Source organism: Symphodus melops, assembly GCF_947650265.1.
Source record: "Symphodus melops genome assembly, chromosome: 11".
NCBI lineage: Eukaryota > Metazoa > Chordata > Actinopteri > Labriformes > Labridae > Symphodus > Symphodus melops.
The window spans coordinates 5,472,148-5,489,246 of NC_136701.1; the positions used below are offsets into that span (position 1 = coordinate 5,472,148).

Here is a 17,099-nt window from a genome sequence, read left to right on the forward strand (position 1 = left end):
AAACAGCACGTTAGCTTCTTTTCATGAAAGTTTGTATTTTAAAAGTTGGAAGTGACGCCTGAGTCAGTGATCAATATTTCACAGCAGCTCTGTGGATGTACTATTTTCAAGGAAGACAATGATAAAATATGAAGAAATACCATAGGTAAGGTAGTCATAAAGAAAAAGAAGAATCAATCTATTCAAGGACAAATGTGTCCTTGAATACAACTTTATTTGACAACCACAGGTTTGTGGTTTTGGTTTCAGTGGACATTTATTTTTTGGGTTGCAGTAAAATAAGGTCTGAATAAATTGTGTCCCTACTTGTTGCCATTTTTTCTCTCTCCTGACAACAAAAACACGTGTTCATCTTTTTGTGAAACAGTTATTATAAATGAAGCTTGTGCATACCTAAGCCCAAGACCAACTCGAGGTGAATACATTCAGATGTGTCTCCCTCATTGCAGGTTTTAGATCTTATTTGGTGTCAAAACAAGGAGATTGTCAACCTTGTAAGGAAACCTATGAGGTTATGATTGAGCATAAATATATTGATCTCTGCAGTTCTGCACTCAGAATGTGAAATCAGGCAATATTTATGCTTAATATTGTACACAGTCCCTTTACAAATAAAAGTTAATGTAAAGTAAAAAAAAGTGTCCCAAAAAAATAAAATAAATAACTGACAGAAGAAAAATTGTTTCCAAATTCCTATTGGATAGAAAGCAATGCAATATATCCATATTAACATTGTATATGTCAATCAATCAATCATTGCTTGAATATTGCAAATTCCTAACAAATGTTATCACAAGACACTTTAAGAAAAGAGGAGGTGATAGACCTTACTTTTTGTTATATTCCCTACAAAGACCCAACAGTAAGCCATCATGAGCACTGAGCAACATTTAGCTAAGTTACAGTGCCAAGAAAGACAGACAGAAACCTCGAGCAAAACCAGACAAATGTTGAACAGCCCTCTGTCAAAACTATATTGGGCTTGAAAAGTGGGATACAAACAACAGAACAGCAACAACAATAAATACAATATCTACAAGGTTATAGTGGGAAGGTATGTGCAGGTATGTGTATCAGTAACAACTAATTGTGTTTATTAAAGAGGTTTGTTGAGTTATATTGATTATAGATAAAAGGCCAATATTATAGTTGTAGCTTTCACAACATGTATTCAGCCTGGTACAAAAAAAACAAAAACCTATTCATTCCTTTAGTGGTGCACTTGGGGTGGTGAAAAATGTAGAAGGTCTCTTCAGGCCAGATGGCCTTCACCTGAACAGGTTCGGCACCCACACACACCACTCTGCACCTGCACTTGATTGACTGATGACCCCACACACACACCTGCGCCACACAGGCCCCTCCCACACACCATCTGCTGTTCCACTGGACTCAATTCACCACATCCCTGTCATTATCAGCAGAGAGCGGAATCAGCATAACCCTCCTCACAAATCCACCATTAACATCAATAATCTCAAACCTCTTCCCAAAGCTCAACCACATCCTACAGTAAATCAGTCTCCACTCACAATCAACATGGCCCTCCTCAATGTCCGCTCTCTGCTGAACAAGTCTTTTATTATGAATGAACTGATTTCAGATAGAAAACTTGATTGTCTGTTTTTAACTGAAACTTGGCTGGGTGCGGATGCACCTGCTGTTCTCACCGAGGCCTCTCCACCTAATTTTAACTGCTTTTATTCTACAAGGTGTGGTAAAAGGGGAGGTGGCACAGCTTCCATAAGCACAAACACTCTTGCCACCAAACCTATTTTATTTGAGCAATACACCACCTTTGAATATCACGCAATTGTTTTTAGCAACCCTCCGATTTTATGTGTCACCTTTTATCGTCCACCTAAAAGGTGTAGTCTTTTTATTCAGGAATTTTCAGAATTCTTAGCAATTTTACACAGTTCTTTTAACATGATTATTTTAACCGGTGATTTTAACCTTCATGTAGACAACCCACTAGACCCTCTGTCTAATGAGTTTTTAAATATTCTTAATTTCATGGATTTTACCCAACACGTCACACAGCCGACTCACAACAGGGGGCACACCCTGGACCTGGTCATCACATATGGCCTGTCCACCGGGGTGTCTTCTGTTGTTGACCTGGCTGTGTCGGACCACTACTGCGTGTTTTTTAACATCACTGGTTTTATTCAGCGGGAGACCTCTGTGAGAACTATAACGAAACGTCATCTAACCCCTGAAATGGCTGCAAATTTTAAAGAGGTTTTAGAAAAATGTCCACCTATTGTTTTACCTGCCCCCTGCGATCTTATTATTGATGATTTTAACAGCAGACTACGGTCAGCCATCAACACAGTTGCCCCACTTCAAACAAAAATCATCAGTAATAAACCAATACCTCCCTGGAGAAATGAAGAATTTAAGAAACTGAAACGTAATTGTAGGGTTGCAGAGAGAAGATGGAGAAAAAACAAAATTACAATAAACCATCAAATGTATGCCGAACAGCAAAAAAATATACAATAAAGCAATAAGAAACTCACGCAATAATTATTTTTCAAACCTCATCAATAGCCATAAAAATAACACCAAAATTCTCTTCTCAACAATAGACAATCTACTCAATCCAGATTTTAACAAACCTCATTTTAACGCCACTGACTCCCTTTGTGAGGAGTTTGCAGACCACTTCATGGGGAAGATAGACACTATCAGATGTAACATTTTATCCTCCCAAAGTAATATGGTTTTAAGCACATCTGGGTGTCTGTCTTCACCGGAGGAAACACTGAACAGTTTTGTCCTGGTTAATGCTGAGACTCTTGATAAAGTTTTCTCCTCAGTGAGGCCCACCACATGTCTTTTAGATCCAATCCCAACCTCATTTTTTAAATTATTTTATGGATCCTTCAGAGAAGAGCTTTTAAACATGATGAATTGCTCTCTTCAGACGGGGGTCTTTCCTGCTGCCTTTAAAAGGGCAGTGGTGAGGCCCCTGCTGAAGAAGAGCAATTTAGATTTTAATGATTTTAATAATTTTAGACCAGTATCTAACTTACCATTTTTAAGCAAAATTTTAGAAAAACTTGTTCTTATTCAGTTGAATGATTTTATTAACTCGCATAATGTCCTGGAGAAATTTCAGTCTGGTTTTAGGGTAAACCACAGCACCGAGACGGCCCTTTTAAAGATTTTAAATGATTTTAGATTAAATTATGATTCACAGAAGCTGACAGTGTTGATTCTACTGGATCTGAGCGCCGCCTTCGACACAGTAGATCACACTGTCCTTTTAACCCGCTTGCAGCACATCGGCCTGTCCGGTGCTGTTCACAAATGGTTTACCTCCTATCTCACAGACAGGACATTCATGGTAAGTCTAGATACTTGCTCCTCTAAGGTCCATGATGTCACATGTGGTGTGCCCCAGGGTTCGATTTTAGGCCCAGTGCTTTTTAACTTGTATATGCTCCCTCTAGGCAGTGTCATCAGGAGACATGGAGTCAGCTTTCACAGCTACGCAGATGATACACAGTTGTACATCTCCATGTCTCCTGATGACACAAGGCCAATGGATGCACTTTTTAACTGCATTTTAGACATCAAATCCTGGATGGCAGATAACTTCCTCCAGCTTAACCAGGACAAAACTGAAGTTTTAGTCCTCAGTCCTGAGGCTCAGAGAGAGAAACTTTTACCCAAATTACAGGCACTATCTTTTAATCCATCCACACAGGTGAAAAACCTGGGCGTGATTTTAGACTCTGAGCTGACTTTTATTCCACACATCAAGAACACCACCAAAATAGGTTTTTATCATTTAAAGAACATAGCCAGAGTCCGCCCCATTCTCTCTCGGGCCAACACGGAGACGCTAATGCATGCTTTTATCACCAGTCGTATCGACTACTGTAACACCCTGCTCTCTGGTCTTCCTAAAAAGAATATTTCATGCCTACAACTCCTACAAAATTCAGCAGCTCGTGTCCTGACGAAGACCAGAGGGCGGGCTCACATTACTCCGGTTTTAGAATCACTGCATTGGCTCCCCGTGTCTTTCAGGATCGATTTTAAGGTTCTTTTAATGGTTTTTAAGTGTATTAATGGTCTTGGGCCTTCTTATCTGTCAGAATTGCTTTTACCATATGAGCCTTCGCGGTCCCTGCGCTCCTCCTTTTAGTCATCCCAAAAGTCAGGACACACACCCACGGCGAGGCGTCTTTCAGTTTTTACGGCCCTCGCCTCTGGAACAGCCTGCCGGAGGACCTCAGGGCCGCAGAGAACGCTCATATTTTTAAGAGCAGGCTCAAGACCCACCTTTTTAGTCTAGCTTTTAAATAATATTTATTCATTTTATCTGTTATGATTTTAGCATTTTATGTTTACTTATATCTTACCATCATTCTATTGGTTTTAGCTTTATTCAGTTTATTGTTTGGCCTCATTTTAAAAGGTTTTATGTATTTTACGTCTCTTGCAAGTGTTTCCTCCGAGGGAGCCCTCTGTGTCGGGAGCGGTGGAGGGCTGTGGCTGCCTGGGCGCCGTCCTGCGGTGTCTGGGTGGAGGTCAGGGGTCTCGGCCCCGCCTCCCCTGGGCACCCTGTGATGGTGCCCCTGATGGCCGCGGCCGATCTACCGCTCTCGATGCAGACGGCTCCTCTTTGGCGTTTACTTACCTGGTTCATCCGTACTCAGCCTTCTGTCCATATCATTGATGCTGGTGTGTGTGCATGTGTGTGTATGTGTTTAGGTCTGCGCGTGTGTGTTGGAGCGTGGGGTGACTGTGAGTATGAGTGTGATACTGTTTGTATGCGTGGGGGGTGGGGGGAGGGTGGGAATGATTTTAATGTGATTTTAATGTGATGTTAACATGTAAAGCACTCTGTGCTACTTTTAAAAAGTATGAAAAGCGCTTTATAAATAAAGTTTGATTTGATTTGATTTGATATAAAGGGTTATTCATTAATTTGCATACTTAAGGGCATGGCTTAGTAGCTGTCAGGTGGACACATTATGGTTGTTTTCCAGGATCCTTAAGGACCAACCCAGTTCCACTTCTTTGTTTTGAGATTGATCAAAAATTAGTTCATTATCAAAAAGGCAACCGCCCTCGTTGGGCTTCTTAACACCACTTCAGAAACCAATGCTTGATATCCCTGCGGGACTAAGACTATGGTGTATACATTCTGTTGAAGAGACATCTAAAATAAATGAAATGTTCTCAAAGATTGACCCCAAAAAATTCAATGAACATGAACACATATTGAATACACCCCTTTCCTCTCTGAATCATGGCTGCATAGTCTGAGCCGTACAATATCATTGGTGTTTTTCACCTGTTATGTTGAGTTTTCAAGCATATCAAGCTCCTAAAAAGCACAACAACACACAATAACAACTATGTTAAAATGTCTGTCCACAAATAAATGCCACTTCAATGCTCCGGCCTTGTTCAACTCCAGGTTTTCTGCTTAAGTTATGTAACATCTTGCCAATGCTTTAAAGTTGTCAGGCTGCTGTTCCTCCAAAGAAATGATGTCAGCTCATACTGAGTTATTATTCACACTTGTTTCACACTGACACCACTCTCCTTACCTATAGTTTCAACATTTGTTGAATGTATCTTTTAATTCCGACAGAGTGACATTACTAGTGCCATTCTCAAAACCAGTCACTTACAGTTTCTGTTGGCAACTAGAAATATCAGACTTCCATACCGTAGATGTGAAGATGCAGATAATTGTATAAACAGAACTTGTGCTTTAGTGAGAACAAAGGACAGAAGGCGTTAATATTCCTTAATAAAGCAGAAGATTTACATTTTCTTTTTAAACAAGAAATGTGTGAAATCCTGTTTTTTTTTTAAACAAGAGATATCAAAATGACTAATGAGCCGCATAGTGAAAATGGCTAATTAGCTTGATAAAATAGCTATACATAAAGAACTTATTTTTGATGTCTGCTTGGTTCTTTATTTATATTACAATCACAAGGATTGCAGCCTCAATTCTCAATAAGTGAAGAGTAGAAATGCAACATCTAATTTGGAAATTCTGAAAACAGTGTTTTATCTAAATTCTCAGGGAGAAAGCGACTGCCTGTTTCCTTTCAGCACAGATGTTATTTCTCTCTGGTTTTGCTAAACACCGCTCTTTCTTCTGCCTTTTTTCTCTACTCTCGCCTCAGCAGCAGTGCGCACAGTCCTGAGAGACAATCAGACAATCAAAAGATGTTTACCAGCCATTAAGAGTTTTTTGCTCGCCGAGAGGAGAGATGGAATGCAGAGGAAGGGAAAAGAAAAGAAAAACTTTTACATACAGATCCTTAATTGTTTTTACTCAATTTTGACATTAATTAAGTTGAAATATAGTGAGGCGGGTGTGAAAGAAGACAGATGCTCCGACAGGGAGTTAGACGGTAGACTGCAAGGCTTTTCTCCTGTGTTTAAACGCCTGTCATGGGCTTCTAAGTGGGCGCTTTGCAACACAAATACTGTAAATACTGTCTGACAATTAGCATGAACTGTTTCTGCTGAAAGGAAGAGTGTTGTTTAATTACTGCACCAGCACAGCGATACATGTCCATTTCCAACAACAGAAAAGCCCAAGTGGAAGTGTTTATTTTCAGGAGGATATTCCAAGACGTTTGTACAGCTTTATCCTTCTCAAGGTTATTTTTAGCATACGAACACTTGATTGATTTGCATGATGATTTGAACAATGATTTTGGTAAAACGCTTGAAAGAAAACAACAATTTGTACTAATGTTTTAAAGGTCACATATTATACTTTGTCAACAAGTTAAAAAAGGCTCAGAACTCCTCCAAAAAGGTGTCTGTGAAGTTTTTCACCAAAAATCCATTTCATTACTGTATTTGATCATGCCTATAAACCCCTCTTTAACAACCCTGCTCAGAACAGGATGTTTCTGTGTCTGTAGCTTTAAATGTAAATGAGCTAGATCACACCACACCTCTCTGTGGGAAGGCTTGGGTGGATTGAGCTTTCTTTCACCATGCGCAATTGTGAGAAGACAGACTCAGAGAGCAGGACAAACTCCTCGCTGTGAATGACCGTGTGATAGATCATGTGACAAAAAAAATATTTGTGACATGATGGAATACTGACAGTTCTCTATTTCTCGAGAAAAAAAAAAGACTCAACTTCAGAACCACAACCCCATTATAGAGTTCAGTTCAAGGTAAAACATACATCAACGTATCAGTGGTCTAACTTCTTACCATTGATCATATACATTCTTCAGTGTCTAAAAAAAAACATTTTTTTTGTCATGAAGTGGAAAGTGAGTACACTGGACCAAAGTACAGAATCTAAATAATAATGTGTATTTAAACAAAAAAGACAACTGAAGGCAAAAGCTCAAAATATAATCAATTCATCAAAGGCCTCAATCCAAATCACTAAAAAACAAGAAGGCGCTGCAAGGAAACTCAACAAAAGAATACATGGTCTGACAGTGAGCAGACACAGAAGGGAACAAACCCAGAGACTATGAATACAGGGGGAAATCAAAGACAGGTGAGATTAACAAAACCCAGGTGAAGACAATGAGGGCAATCAAAAAGGGAGGGAAACACACAAAGTATGAAAGTAACATTAGACCAGAAGCAATGGGCAAAAACTGCAAAATGAAACACTAAAGACTTAACTCAGCAACATGTAAAGGGAAATAGACCCAGGGAATCAATAGTTGTGAGGATAGAGCATTACAAACTACAACAGGAAACACTAATCAATAAATAAATAAAAAATACAAAGGAAACTCACAACATAAAGCAAGAAAATATAAGAGGAAATGAAATCCAAACACAACACAAGACTAAACAAGAACACAAGGAAACACAATTATTAAGTTTAGCTTTCTGTGGTCATTTTTCATCTTATGGATTTGTAGAACATGTAAAAGTCTAACTTTAAGAGTGTAGACGATAGAAAAGATAGAAAAGTTGAGAAAAACAGATTTCCACAACAGGATACCTCAAGACCTGCAAGCTGAGATCTTTCACACATATTGCATGTTTTGTAACTGCAAGCACAGAAGTATCCAGAGTTCAAGCGTCAGGAATCAGGGGGCAAGGGGCACAGAAAAGTCTTCAAATTATAAAAAAAGGTGGCTATTGAATTGAATGATCTGTGGTAATAAAGTTTTTCCTTGTGCTGATTCAAAGGTCATCCAAAGGTCTTCAACAACAATAAAATTATGCATTAAAACAAAGGCCAATCAAATGAAATGGTGAAAACTCAATGTATCCTAAGTGGGTGTAATGCCCTGAGGGTGTGCACACAAATCCAAAATTACACAAGATCAAGGGGATCTAGGAACCATTTCTACCAGCACAATGCTTTGTTATACAAAGTATTTACCTATTATCTACATGTATATTACTGCAAGTGATCAGACTTCAATCAGAAGTCTAGAAATAATGTATTTGTTTAAATGTACAGAGAAAATAGAAGACTGACATGAAAAAACATTATGCTCACTGAAGATCGGCTACATTCACTTGAAGATAAAAAAGTCATTTTGAATTTATATTGTTTTCATGAAAGTAAAGCTCAATAATTTGTTGAAACTTTTTTCCCCAGGACATCAAATACAGGCTCTCCAGACGCTAGCGTATGATGAAAATCAGTTTCAAGGTGATTCTGTTTGTTGTTCGTTTAAAAGTCTTTTCTCTGTTATGAAACTGTTGATATAGTGAAGTGTCAAGACAGTCAGATCCACTGCAGCATCCGACTGATGATTCATGTACAGAGGGGGTCAGTAAAAGAGTCCTGTAAAGGCTGCTCTTGTGTATCCTTGTTTATCATTCCTCTGATTCCCCTCCTCTCTCCTTGATCGCGCAGCAGTAAGAGCTGTAAGATGTCGGGTCTAAAACTACTGCTGGTTCAAGCACTAGGCGTGAGGAAATCTATAACAAAGAAGAGACTTGAGATGCAGGAAAGGTTCGCACTTGAACCTGAGGCGGAATAAATGACTAAATACATTGGGAAGTTCAGACTAATCAGGCACAGGTGAGAACAATGAGTGCAGGACATGCAAAAGCAGAACAACATATCTAGTATTTTGGCTTGGTGTGCTTCGGCACAGACTGACTGACTGTCTCGCAGACTATCTCTAAATGCAACTGCACAGCTGTAAGTCAAATAGTACTGTTGGAGCCCACTTGTAGAAAACGTGTATTTGCTGAGCTCTCTTCTTAATCATCTGTCACTTCCCTCTAATTTCTCAAAGCTTCAACCATTGAGTCAAGCAGGACTGCTGAAGGCTGCTGTGTGAAGCATTGCTCTAAGGCTGGAAAGTTTTAACCACTTCTCACGAGAGGACAGGCTGCCAAAGCTGCATATTGCTAACAGCAGGCGACCGTGCATGACATCAGAGCGATTCAGTAGATGTCGCCCTTGAGCAACAGCATGAAAACATGAAAACAAGAAACTGCTGTTTTGCGATACTTCCGCGATTCTAAAACCTCTGCTCTCCTCCAGCGGCACACGACCCTCTCCACTCTTGTTTGCAAGAAGGAGTCATGACTTACAATAAAACATTATCAAGCACCATCAAGGGCAAGTGATGGACAAACTGTTCCTTTGCTCGAGATTTGATAGCCTGTGGCCTGCATTGTAGTGTTGTCGTGTTAGCACACCTTTTTTTTACTCATGGGTTTACATTGCACATCAATTGACCATGATCTTAAAACACTTATATTATATCCAAATAAGAAGTGAATATGAATATGCTCTAGTCCTTACTCAAGGCCCTCCTGTCCATGTAAACGCGGCTCTGACAACAGTCCAGCTGTATGGACTCAAACTTCTCACTCATTATCAGTCATGACTTGGACAAACATTGACAGAGGATATACTTGATTTGAGCAATACTGATGTGTACAATTTTGCACATTCTTCCTTTAAAACTGAACTTACAATTTTTTCAGATCTGTAATTTTAACATTTATTCTTATTCTACCATCTTCATATCTGGTGCATTTTTGAACATATGTTTTTAATTGCTGGACATAATCAATATATATGGTAGTATTTTGCAACCTCGCTCCCACATTGTTTCCAGCATTTTGGATCCTCTCCTATATACTATCAATCAATCTCAATCAATCTTTATTTATATAGCGTCAATTCATAACAGGCGTTATCTCAAGACACTTTACAAAAGCAGGTAAAGGACCTTACTGTTTGTCTGTTAACATTAACAAGAGAGCAGGTAACAAGACCATGCTCATTGTTATGTTTACATAAAGCAGGTAAAGGACCTTACTTATGGCTATATTACAAGAGCCCAGCTTAATCCGTCATAGCGTGGCAAGAAAAAACTTCCTTTTAACAGGCAGAAATCTTCAGCAGACCCGGGCTCATGACGGAACAGCCATCTGCTAAACTGTGCTGGGCTTGAAAATGGGATGGGGGAGATAGGACAAGATGCAGAAAGAAGAATAGGATGGGATAGGGGGGCGGGGGGGGGGGTCTGGGCAGGCCATCCTCGGGGGGGGGGGGGGGGGGGGGTGTTTGGGCAGGCCATCCTCACCAACAGTCCCAAGGAACCTAAGAGAGCTCAAGGAACCTAAGAGAGCTCAAAAGGAGAGGTTAGAACATAAAGATAGTGACAAGCTACTGCTTGTCACTATAGACATATCTTATTACTATAAGATAAGAAAGCTGGGAGAGAGAGAGGGAGAGAGAGATAAGAGATCCTGGTGCCAGTTCCCCCGGTAGTCTAGGCCTATAGCAGCATAACTATGAGCTGGTCCTAAGCCAACCCTAACTATAAGATTTATCAAAAATAAAAGTTTTAAGTCTATTCTTAAAAGTACCTAGTGTGTCTGCCTCCCGGACCCCGACTGGTAGACGATTCCAAAGGAGTGGTGCCTGATAAATAAAGGCTCTACCTCCCATAGTACTTTTAGAGACTATAGGCACCATGAGCAGGCCTGCATTCTGGGAACGTAATGTTCTTGTTGGATAGTACGGTACAATTAACTCTTTAAGATACGATGGTGCCTGACCGTTTAGAGCTTTGTAGGTGAGCAGAAGGATTTTAAATTCTATTCTAGATTTTATAGGGAGCCAATGGAGAGAAGCCAATACAGGAGTAATGTGGTCCCTTTTCCTCGTTCTAGTAAGAACACGAGCTGCAGCGTTTTGGACGAGTTGGAGGGTCTTTAGAGATTTACCATAGCACCCTGCTAAAATAGAATTACAGTAATCCAACCTGGAGGTAACAAATGCATGAACTAATTTTTCAGCATCATTTTGTGACTGCCTGATCTTAGACATATTACGAAGGTGAAAATAAGCTGTCCTTGAAATTTGTTTAATGTAGGAATCAAAGGACATATCCTGATCAAATAGAACTCCTAGGTTCCTAACAGTGGTACTAGAGGCTACGCTAATAGTACTAAGGGCCGTCATATCGGCAGAGAAAGTCTCTCTAAGGTTCTTAGGTCCAATCACTATAACTTCTGTTTTTTCTGAGTTGAGCAGTAAGAAGTTTCTGGTCATCCAGGTCCTGATGTCCTTGACGCAGGCTTCTAGTTTACAAAGCTGGTTGGTGTCTTCTGGCTTCATTGCTATGTAGAGCTGAGTATCGTCTGCATAGCAATGAAAGTTCATGGAGTGTTTTCTCATAATACTACCTAGAGGAAGCATATATAATGTAAATAAAATCGGACCAAGCACTGATCCTTGAGGCACTCCATGGCTAACTTTGGTGTACAAAGAGGACTCATCATGAACATGCACAAACTGAGATCTGTCTGATAAATAGGATCTAAACCAACTTAAAGCAGTCCCTCTAACTCCAAGCAATTGTTCTATTCTCTGTAACAGAATCTGATGGTCAATTGTGTCAAAAGCAGCACTAAAATCTAACAGGACAAGCACAGATAGAAGTCCCCTGTCTGGAGCTAACAGAAGATCATGTGTTACTCTAACTAGTGCAGTCTCAGTGTTATGGTAAGCTCTAAATCCCGACTGGAACTCCTCAAACAAGCTGTTGTTGTGGAGAAAATCACACAACTGATTAGCTACCACTTTCTCTAAGATCTTGGAGATAAAAGGAAGGTTAGATATAGGTCTATAGTTAGCTAGAGTTCCTGAATCAAGAGTAGGCTTTTTAAGGAGCGGTTTAATTACAGCTACCTTCAATGACTGGGGTACATAACCTGCTGCTAAAGATGAATTGATCATATCTAGTATGGAGCTGCTAACTAGAGGAAAGACTTCCTTAAACAACTTGGTTGGGATTGGATCTAAAAGACAGGTTGACGGTTTAGACGCAGAAATAATCGAATTTAGTTCTGCGTGGTTAATTGGAAAAAAACAGTCGAGGTTAGTATCAGAATTTGGAACCGTTTCTGCCGAATCGAAAATATAAGAGGAATCTGCACTAAGTAAAGGTAGTAAGTTGCTAATTTTGTCTCTAATGTTTAGAATTTTATCATTAAAAAAGCTCATGAAATCATTACTGCTAAGGGCTAAAGGAATAGATGGCTCAAATGAACTATGACTCTCTGTCAGCCTGGCTACAGTGCTGAAGAGGTATCTAGGGTTGTTTTTATTTTCTTCGATAAGAGACGAGTAATAGGCAGTGCGGGCCTGCCGTAGAGCTTTCATATATCTATTGAAGGATAAAAGTTATTGTTGAAGGATAAAAGTTGCTATTTCATCCTTTTCCTAAATGTTGTTAATATAAATCTGACTCCTCTAAATAATTACCTCAAATCTCTGCGCATTCTTTTGATGGGATGAGAGGAATGACTGGAGGCGTCTCTTTCAGGTTAACAGAGTTTATTAACCTGATGAATCAAGAATAGAAGTCACAGAGTCTCTGGGTTCAAACCACGCGTCCCTGACAACAGACAGATGCTGGATCAGTTCACGAAGTCTGAGCCCCGGCTATCTTTCCCTGAACCCTTTTATACACTAGACAGAGAATATCTAACCAAATAATGCATTCAAGAATGTGCGGTTTCCTTCCTCCGATTGGGGCAACTTCCAAATTATGCGTCTTCGGATGAGTGGTTCCCCTTCTCTCATTGGTGCATCAAACTCCCGAATCCTTTCACCTCCTGTAGGGGAAGACACATCCTGCCTGGCCTGTTTCTTATCACAAGAAAGACATCTAGTCTAGTAACCAATTCTTTTTAAGGAGAAGACAATTTAGGTGATTAAGAATCAAGGCTCACTCAACCTATATAAAAGTGGGTGAGTGATTAACTGTTCAGGGCCATAAACTAAACCTATGTTTAAGTTGGTGAGTGATTCAGTTTAAAGGGCCCAAAACACATGTTGGAATGTGCATTCCCTTCTGCAAGCCCTCTTCACACAAACACCTTACTGAAAAGTATGACAATTTTATTAACACACACAAACCTGGAATGAAACATGATAAAATAACTGGTATAATATAAATGTAAGCGAACATCATTCAAACTGTAAATATCAAACCTTTCCTTTGGACCGGGTGATGAAACTTTATTGCAGTAAACACATTGAATATAAGCAGAAAGAGGCCTAATATTCTATCACTATTATGACTATCTTGCCAAAATTAAACGAGATTCTATCGTTTTGGTGGAGCGGCAAATTCTTTCACATTTACGTGACGTTAGTTTTAGAGTACGGGTTTCTAAATTGTACCATGGAGCTGATCTCTGTCGTTTGATTGGCTTCTGTTTTAGGGGGGCGATTGAATCCAGAGTAACTCTAAGTGAATCCACCGCACTATCTACAAACTGATCTAACTGAGAGGGACTAAAGTGATTATAGGAGTTTTCAACTAGGTTAGGGGATGGAACTGAAACAAAGGCAGCTGAAATAGCTTCCTTAAATTTAGCTACAGCATTATCATTTAAATTTCTAGAGAGCACTTTTTTATTAAGAGGAGTTAAGGTTGGTAAAAAGAAATCAAAATTTATTAGGAAATGGTCTGATATCAGAGAATTTTCCAGAAAAACCGACAGACTATTAATTTCAATACCATAGGCTAAAACAAGATCCAGGGTGTGGTTAAATCGATGAGTAGGTTTGTTTACACCCTGGGTGAAGCCAATAGAGTCCAATAGAGACATGAAAGCCGTGCTAAGACTGTCATTAACAACATCCACATGGATATTGAAATCACCTACAACAATTATTCTACCACTGCTAAGAACTATGTGTGATAGAAATTCTGCAAATTCAGATAGAAATTCTGAATATGGGCCAGGAGGGCGATAAACTATAACAACTAGAACTGGCAGAAAAGTTCTAGAGACTGGATGTGAAAGACTGAGTGCAAGACTTTCAAAAGAGGTATAATTCAGCTTTGGTCGAGGATTGATTATAAGACCAGAATTAAAAATAGCTGCTACTCCACCACCTCGACCAGTGTCTCGAGCTATATGAGCATTCAAATGACTGGGAGGGGTGGATTCATTTAAACTAACATATTCATCCTGAGAAAGCCAGGTTTCAGTTAAGCAAAGTAGATCAATATGATTCTCTGATATTAGCTCATTTACCAGGAGAGATTTAGATGCTAGGGATCTAATGTTTAGCAAGCCGCATTTAATTGTTAGATTTTTTTGCCAAATCATATTTCTAGTTTTGATTTTGACTAACTTTTTATGATTTACGCCTCTTTTATTGAGGTTGGAATTGCCTAAGACAGGTCTGGGGCGGAGAACAGACACAGTATCTATAGTATAAGTAGGGTTACAGCTATAAGAAGATCTAACTGAGTTACAGTTAGATTTACAGTCACAAGGACAGCTGTAGTGGCAGGTAAACAGATCTAAAGGAAGCGCAGAGAAGTGTGTAAGACTGCAGCTCTGCATCCTGGTCTGAACTCTGATGAGTTGTCAGGGTTTGGGACTAATAAACTCTGCTACATTTCTAGATAATAGAGCTGCACCAACCAGAGTAGGATGGTTGCCATCTCTAGCTAGCAGACCAGGCTTTCCCCAAAAGGACTGCCAGTTATCTATGAAGCCCACATCGTTTGCTGGACACCACCTCGATAGCCAGCGATTGAATGAAGACATGCGGCTATACATGTCATCACTGGTCAAATTAGGGAGAGGACCAGAGAAAACTACGGAGTCCGACATCGTCTTAGCAAAACTACACACCGACTCCACATTAACTTTAGTAATTTCCGACTGGCGAAGTCGGAAGTTATTTGTGCCGACATGAATTCCAATTTTATCAAATCTACGTTTAGCCTTTGTCAGCAGCTTTAAGTGAGCCGCGATGTCACCCGCTCTGGCCCCGGGTATACACCTAACTATGCCCGCTGACTTCGCTAACTTCACGTTTCTGACTATGGAGTCTCCAATTATCAGAGTTTTTGTCTCAGCGGGTGCGTCGCTGAGTGGGGAAAATGAGTTTGAAACATGAAGTGGTTGGTGGGGAGCTGTGAGCCTCGTTTTCTTACTATGCCTCCCTCGGACAGTAACCCAGCCACTGCCTCCCGGCTGCTCGGGAGCTACCGGGGGAGATTTAACACTATGTCAGCCCGCACCGGCTACAGAAGGCTGGCTAACTGCTGCTGCGTAAGATGACTGTGACTCTGACTCAAAGGTGCGGAGCCTGCTCTCTAACTCAGACACCCTCGCCTCCAAAGCTATAAATAAACTACATTTAATACAAATACTTTTATCAGTAAAGGAGGACGAGGAGTAACTAGACATCTGGCACACAGAACAAGAGAGAGCAGGAGAGGGAGAGGCAGGGAGAGAAGCCATCGTAGGAGAAGCTAACTGCTAAGTTAGCCTGAGAGTACGTAGTTTAACGCAAACAAAAGATCTATAGATAGCTCGCAGGGGTGCTTGGTGATTATTTCGATTACTCAGAGTGTGCAGTGAATGGAGACAAATGTAAGAAAATACACAGGATAAACAATCTAGCTTTAGCTCTATCGATCGGTAGTAGCGATAGAGCGAGACACAACAGGAAGTGATGCAATACGCTCACCGTAGTACGTCAGGACGGCGGGAGGAGGCTACTATGATTTTTGTTTTCGATGGTGATGGTTTTCATGTTTCTGAGTGAGTACATTTACATTGAAAGTCACACATTTTTTGTCATTCTTCCTTGTGTTAAGGTAAACTCAACCTTGGGATTTATACTTGTCTAAAGCGTTCATGCATCTAGCTGTCTGTGCCATAATTGCTTGCAGCTGCCGAAGTTAGGGTAAAGGAGACAGACCTTACCTGTTGTAGCCTTGTTCTGGCACCATGATGTGTCACTCTCTGAACCAATGTACTCTGCTCGATTCCAATGTTTAAAGTCTAGTATGGTTTCCTCCATGTCGGATGACTCTTCATTATTATAACATATAACCTGTGATAGTACCGCAACAGAAACTTTGTTGCAAAGAAAGCAGTGAACAGTCTTTTGCTGAACTCCCAGGAAGTAGCTCACAGTCCCAAATGTTTCTTTTTGTGTACACCTTCCTGCTGCAGCTCATTAAGATGGTGGCTACCTTGCCATTGGCCGAACAACTGGGCAGGAAGGCCCAGCCCATCTTTCACTTGTCAGCCATGCAATACAACCTCACAGGAACGGTGTTGCTGCCATACTTGCAAAGGTAAATTTAGGTTTTCTTTCCGAACTTTTAGTTATAAATATGTTGACAACATGTTTTTGTAGTGATCTCGACGTGATACGATCTGAGATTTGTCTTTCATGACTTTTTGGCATCAATACATTATTTCAGCACAGATTTGTCTATGGTTATTTAATAATAGAAATGTATAATTTGAAAACACATAGGGCCAGATTTACTAAAGGTGTGCAACTGATCTGTGAACTGAACATTCACAGGCGTCTGCATTTTAAAGAATTTCAACATTGACATTATGTCGTCCTATTTCCCTCTTCTCGCCAACATTACATTTTAAAATGGGCATTTCCTTTTCTTGGGTTGCGTGTCTCTGGTGCCCTCTGGAGCGCTTCTCCAGAGCGCGCTCGTCTCTTCACTCTACAGCCTCTTCCCCTGCTGCTGCGCTGTGGGACACTTGAATGGGGGGCTCACCATGCTTGTACCCCCAACTTCAGAACCTGTTGCCATGAGATTTATGTCCAATCAGACACAGCGCTG

The 17,099-nt window shown here is 40.3% G+C and overlaps 2 long non-coding RNA genes across 2 annotated transcripts; both read right to left on the bottom strand.

Annotated features, from left to right (window-relative positions):
* Window positions 1-6,705: 6,705 nt before the first annotated feature.
* Window positions 6,706-16,485, bottom strand: LOC306832006. The gene is made up of 3 exons (XR_013780166.1): window positions 16,210-16,485; window positions 7,480-8,913; window positions 6,706-7,430 (listed from the first exon to the last, which is right to left on the bottom strand). It is a non-coding gene; the product is annotated as an uncharacterized lncRNA (long non-coding RNA).
* LOC306832009 lies at window positions 12,786-13,542 on the bottom strand. The gene is made up of 2 exons (XR_013780168.1): window positions 12,958-13,542; window positions 12,786-12,863 (listed from the first exon to the last, which is right to left on the bottom strand). It is a non-coding gene; the product is annotated as an uncharacterized lncRNA (long non-coding RNA).
* Window positions 16,486-17,099: the final 614 nt, after the last annotated feature.